Source organism: Camellia sinensis, chromosome 2, assembly GCF_055761805.1.
Source record: "Camellia sinensis isolate YWXY chromosome 2, ASM5576180v1, whole genome shotgun sequence".
Taxonomy (NCBI): domain Eukaryota; kingdom Viridiplantae; phylum Streptophyta; class Magnoliopsida; order Ericales; family Theaceae; genus Camellia; species Camellia sinensis.
Genome location: NC_138962.1, coordinates 71,418,450 through 71,424,875, shown reverse-complemented (window position 1 = coordinate 71,424,875; position 6,426 = coordinate 71,418,450). Strand labels below are relative to the sequence as shown.

Below are 6,426 nucleotides of genomic sequence, written 5' to 3'. Positions count from 1 at the left end.
GAGCCTACTATGATCATTCAAACTCAATTCTAACCCTAAAAATAACCCATCCACTTAACTCATATATCTTTTATATCTATATTATATACGGTGATACTACATGTATTAATTAATGTACATACGAATGTACCAATTAGTGTTACACCATTGAGAGGGAGATTTCCATAATCTCAGCTTGGGTCGTGGTTCTGGCCGGGCTGAAAGTGGTCCAAGCGTATTTGGGCCGAGCTGGGCTAAGTCGTGCCGAGAGGAAACTTGTTCGACCGAAGTCCAAACCAGAGTTGGCCGAGATGATCCTCTGCCAGCTTGTCTTCTCTTGTTCGCTCGTTTTAGCTTGGTGATCGTGATCTGCCGCAGACCGGCCTAACTTGGCTGGAGCACAGTCGCACCGGAGTGCTGCTGAGCTCGGTAGTGATGGTGTTCGGCGAGGAGCATTGTTGGGCTCGTTAGACAGCACGGTCGAAGGAGGCCGAGATGGTGCTGCCGGGCTGTCCATTCCCGCTACTGTTGTCTGGCAGTTTGATTAGGTGGTATTTAGCTGGATTTGCGCTGACAGATGGGAGAGCAGCTCCACGTGTCAATAGACGAATGGGTGAAGAGGTGAACGCAGAAAGTATACAAGCATCACTGCGCCCCCCATGCTGTGGATGGAACATCATTTGGTGAGAAACACTCATTGTGATATATCTCTCTCTTCCTCCCTCTCTCCCTGAGTGTGTGTGTTAACTTGATCGTCGGAGGGGTTTTTCGGCCACACACCGCCAGGTAGCTCACCGCCGCTGTGCTCGCAGGTCGATCAGATAGACAAGGAGCTTGGACGAAAGGAGTACAGGCTCCACGGAATATTTGCTCCCCATATAACTGGCGCCGTCTGTAGGAAGTCGACAAACAAAACTTTGTCCTCCAAGTTTCTCCGGTCATCTTTTATGGCGAACCATGACGACATTCCGTTACTCGCCATCAATGGCATCACGCCAGAGTCTGTTCGGCGCAGAGATGGCATGTCTGCCATTACAACGATGGCTGATTTGGAGACCTCCGCACAAGGTCTTCCCAGAGATGCGCGAAACAAGCATGCAAGGAGTTCTATGCGCTCTATCGGTGCAGAAGAGCGTCGCCGACAACGAGATTCATACACTCGGCACCTGGAAGACAAGTGTAGAGACCAAGATACCATCATTAAGAAAATGGCGACAAGGGTAAAGGCCATGAGACGCCAGATGAACGGAAAAGGGCGTCACAAGAGTGAGAAACCATAGTGAGCACGCCCACTCCTGCCGTTCCGGCAATTAGAATAGACGCCGCACCCCTTCACTCTTCATCATGAGAAGCTTCAGAGTTGAAGACTATGTCACGCTGACGATGGCATTTCGTACACGGGACATCGGTTACTACCCCTTACGTCCGACGACGGCGTCGGGATATTCACACTCCAACCGTTTGAAAGACCTAAGGGATGTGTTGGAGGAGCACACTCGCCGGCGAGAAGCGCAAAGGATGGCGGTGCAAACAACCATGGAAGAGATCTAGGGAGTTTGGTTTTGGAAGACATCAGTCAGAAGGCCGTGGAAAAGGGGCAATTGACAATCATTTTGATGGAAATATTAGAATTCCTTGCCAGGCTGATTTTGCACGACAAGATGAAAGTTGGTGTTTTGTTCAACTTTGGAATTCCTTACCGGGCGAATTTTGCTCGGCGAGAGATTTGTTGATGGTTTTAATCAACTTTAGAGATCCTTGCCGAGCTGATCTTGCTCGCCAAGAAGAAAGTCGCCGAGCTGACCTTACTCGCCGACCTTGGAGTTCCTTGCCGAGTTGATCTTGCTCGCAAAGAAGAAAGTCGCGGAGCGGACCTTGCTCCCGCTCTTGAAGTTCCTTGCCGAGCTGATCTTGCTCGCCAAGAAGCAAGTCGCGGAGCGGACCTTGCTCCCCGACCATGGAGTTCCTTGCCGAGCTAATCTTGCTCGCCAAGAAGAAAGTCGCCGAGCTGACCTTGTTCGTCGACCTTGGAGTTCCTTGCCAAGCTGATCTTGCTCGCCAAGAAGAAAGTCGCGAAGCGGACCTTGCCCCCGCTCTTGGAGTTCCTTGACGAGCTGATCTTGCTCGCCAAGAATGAAGTCGCGGAGCGGACCATGTTCGCCGACCTTGAAGTTCCTTGCTGAGCTGATCTTGTTCGCCAAGAAAAAGGTCGTGGAGTGGACCTTACTCCTGTTTTTAGAGCTCCTTGCCAAGCTGATCTTGCTCGCTAAGAAGAAAGTCACCGAGCTGACCTTGCTCGCCGACCTTGGGGTTCCTTGCCGAGCTGATTTTGCTTGCCAAGAAGGAAATCGCAGAGCGGATCTTGCTCGTCGACCTTGGAGTTCCTTGTCGAACTGATCTTGCTCGCCAAGAAGCAAGTCGCGGAGCGGACCTTGCTCACCGACCGTAGAGTTCCTTGCCGAGCTAATCTTGCTCGCCAAGAAGAAAGTCGCGGCACGGACCTTGCTCCCGCTCTTGAAGTTCCTTGCCGAGCTGATCTTGTTCGCTAAGAAGCAAGTCGCGGATCGGACCTTGCTCGCCGACTTTGGAGTTCCTTGCCGAGCTGATCTTGCTCGCCAAGAAGAAAGTCACCGAGCTGACCTGACCTTGCTCGCCGACTTTGGAGTTCCTTGCCGAGCTGATCTTGCTCACCAAGAAGAAAGTCGCGGAACGGACCTTGCTCCCGCTTTTGGAGTTCCTTGCCGAGCTGATCTTGCTCGCCAAGAATGAAGTCGCAGAGCGGACCTTGCCCGCCGACCTTGAAGTTTCTTGCCGAGCTGATCTTGTTCACCAAGAAGAAGGTCGCGGAGCGGACCTTGCTCCCGCTCTTAGAGTTCCTTGCCGAGCTGATCTTGCTCGCCAAGAAGAAAGTCGCGGCGCGAACCTTGCTCCCTCTCTTGAAGTTCCTTGCCGAGCTGATCTTGCTCGCCAAGAAGCAAGTCGCGGAGCGGACCTTGCTCGCCGACCTTGGAGTTCCTTGCCGAGCTGATCTTGCTCGCCAAGAAGAAAAGTCGCCGAGCTGACCTTACTCGTCGACCTTGGAGTTTCTTGCCGAGCTGAGCTTGCTCGCCAAGAAGAAAGTCGCGGAGCGAACCATGCTCCCGCTCTTGGAGTTCCTTACCGAGCTGATCTTGCTCGCCAAGAATGAAGTCACGGAGCGGACGTTGTTCGCCGACCTTGGAGTTCCTTGCCGAGCTGATCTTGTTTACCAAGAAGAAGCTCGCGGAGCGGACCTTGCTCCCGCTCTTAGAGTTCCTTCCCAAGCTGATCTTGCACGCCAAGAAGAAAGTCGCCGAGCTGACCTTGCTAAACGACCTTGGAGTTCCTTGTCGAACTGATCTTGCTCGCCAAGAAGGAAGTCGCGGGGCGAACCTTGCTCGCCGACCTTGGAGTTCTTTGCCGAGCTGATCTTGCTCGCCAAGAAGCAAGTCGCGGAGCGGACCTTGCTTGCCGACCTTGGAGTTTCTTACCGAGCTGATCTTACTTGCCAAGAAGAAAGTCGCCGAGATGACCTTGCTCGCCGGCCCTGGAGTTCCTTGCCGAGCTGATCTTTCTCGTCAAGAAGGAAGCCGCGGAGCGGACTTTGCTCGCCGACCTTGGAGTTCCTTGCCGAGCTGATCTTGCTTGCTAAGAAGGAAGTCCCGAAGCGGACTTTGCTCGCCGATGTAGACACCCCATTTTGACCGGCCCTAAGACTTGGGCGCTTTCTTTTGATTACCCGATGATGACAATCAGAATGTGTTTCTCACAAAATTCTCAGTAAGAAAGATGGAATTTACGTTTTAATCCCAACCTTCACCCATTTTTTGGCCAAACTATTTTAGACCTTAAAACCCTCTTTTCAAAATATGTTTTTTAAATGTTTCTACGATGTCCCGAGGCTCCCATTTCGATTAAAATATTGCATTTTTCAGTAAACCGAGTAAGGGCAAAGTGGAAATGAATGGAAGGGAGGTAACTTTTTGAAAAATATTTAAAAATATCTTCTTTATAGGTTTGGAGTTGAAGAAAATTGGAGGGGATGAAAGAAAGCTGGTTTAGGAAAAGGATGAGTATCAAATCATTAAGAAGGAAATGAGCAGCCTTCACTAAATTAGCCATTTCTCTTTGTACACTTGAAATTTAAATGTGAGGCTACCACCGTTGGAAATTAGACTTCTGGGGCTTCAATTTAGACCCAAGAACCACCTTAGACCAAGTCTAAATAAGGGAGATATGCCCATTTGAAGTTAAGCTTAAGAGCAGATTTTGTTGACCCAGCCCGAGACAGCCTTCACTAAATTAGGCATATCTCTTTGTACACTTGGAATTTAAATGTGAGGCCCCCACCATTGAAAATTAGACTTATGGGGCTTCAATTTGGACCAAAGAACTGCCTAAAACCAAGTCCATATGGGGGAGATATGCCCATTTGAAGTTGGGCTTAAAAGCAGATTTTGTTGATTCGACCCAAAACAGCAATAGCCCATTTTTCTTGGTTTTGGTTCGGTTGGGACAACCCATTTACCTATTTTTTGAGCCATTCAAGTGCATCCACTCATCCTCCATTATACCCAATCATCCTCTATAGTCAAAAATATGTTTTGTTTGCATCCATAAAGGAGTATCCCATGCAACCACCTTGAAAATTTGCCCTCCTATCACATTCTTGTCTCCCACCTTCTTTTTGACCTTTACTCTCACTCATTGCCTATATAGAATGATCATATTGTAAGAGAGGGGGAGGACCACGAAATTGAAGAGAAAGGAGTGAGAAAAGAGTAAAAAAAGAGAGAAAATTTGAGTTTTTGAGCCAAAAATATTCCTATCTTTCATATACACCCCATACCTTCCATAGCTACTGAAATTCCTCATTTCCATACACCAAAACCACTCCAAAAATTTTGATATAGCCAAAGATCAACCGCCTTGATCATAAGGAAGAATGTTTAGTGATTGAAAGTGAGAAAAGCTAGAGAGTTAACCACTTTCCATACCACAAACTCCATAAACTCCATAATTTCGAATTGAGGACTTGACAACACACTTTCTACACTTGAGGGTGATCAAGAGGAAGTTTGGAAATCAAGAAGTTCAATCTTTCTTTGGAAGGTGAATTTTTAATTTTTCATTTTCTTATATTTTATATCTTATATTTATATTCTTGCTTCTTATTTCATTATGTTTTGTTATAATCCAAGTGGTTTGTTCATCTCATATTTATTTTCTTACTTTATATTTCATAGTGTGTTGTTATAATCCTAGTGGCTTGTTTAGCTCATAATTATTTATTTATTTATTTTTATTCGCATACTTTAATTTCATATTAGTTTTGTTGTAATCTTGCATGTTTTACCTCATAGTTATTTATTTTTTTCGTGTATTAGTCTCATATTAGTTTTGTTGTAATTTTGCATGTTCTATCTTATATTTGTTTTATTGCTTTAGGTTTATGTTGTGAGTTTGTACTTTTTTTATTTTTTATATTTATTTCTTTTTTTTTTAATCTAACCGGTAGTGGTTAGTTGAGCCACCTACATATTTTTTGTTTGTTCCTTTTCTTGGTTTCGCAACAAGGCAGGTTTTGCTTGGCCTAATTCGCCGGCCGGCCTATTTGGCCAGTCAGTTAGCTTCTTCCGAATAAGATGGCATAATCTCCCAATATTGACCAATTTCCTCCGGCGGTTCTAAAGAACATGAAGCTTTTATTTTATTTATTTATTTTATGTTGAGTGTATTGTGAGCTTTTTATTTTGTTGTAATATTCTCCTCATCCCTCTCTAATTTGATTTGTAATTATTCTTTAAAATGTTGTAATAATTCCCGCTCCGCTTCTTTCTATCCCGTTCTTTTACTTGCTTTCTTTATTTGTACATAAACATCATATTTATTTTTCATCATAGTTATGCTTTGCATTTATGTTTCATGCATCTTGATTCGGCTAAGTTTGCATTTGTGGATTTAATCAATTCCTTTGTGATTATGTGCGCTACCTCATGTTCTTGAGATGATTCACATATCATATTTTAGAAGCCGAATCTTTAGTTGCATCTCATGAGTGAATTGCATTAGGGTTTTGTATATAAGATCATGCATATTTTACTAACTTTGTTTTGTAGCTTGTTCGTGGGACATCAAACATGTGAGTTTTTATGCTTTAGCATCCCGTGTGTGTGTGTTTTTCTTACTATGTCTAGCATTTTACCATGAGGCTAGTTGCTTATGTGATATAACTCTATGAATGCCAATAGATGGAGGTTGTGTCACTTAATTTGGAATGATGTTGATTTTTCATGCTTGTAAACTCAATTTATTTGGGTTGTACATCGTCAAAACTCTTTCAAAATGCATGATATCAAAATTGTTCCAAAATGAATGGCATAGTCTATACTTGTATGCTTCACATAGTAAATTTTAGGATTTATTAAA

At 44.9% G+C, this 6,426-nt stretch overlaps 1 long non-coding RNA gene across 1 annotated transcript; it reads left to right on the top strand.

The window, feature by feature from the left end:
• Nucleotides 1–4,169: 4,169 nt before the first annotated feature.
• LOC145820112 (uncharacterized) lies at nt 4,170–5,836 on the top strand. Its single transcript, XR_014361082.1, has 2 exons — nt 4,170–5,109; nt 5,579–5,836. It is a non-coding gene; the product is annotated as an uncharacterized LOC145820112 (long non-coding RNA).
• Nucleotides 5,837–6,426: the final 590 nt, after the last annotated feature.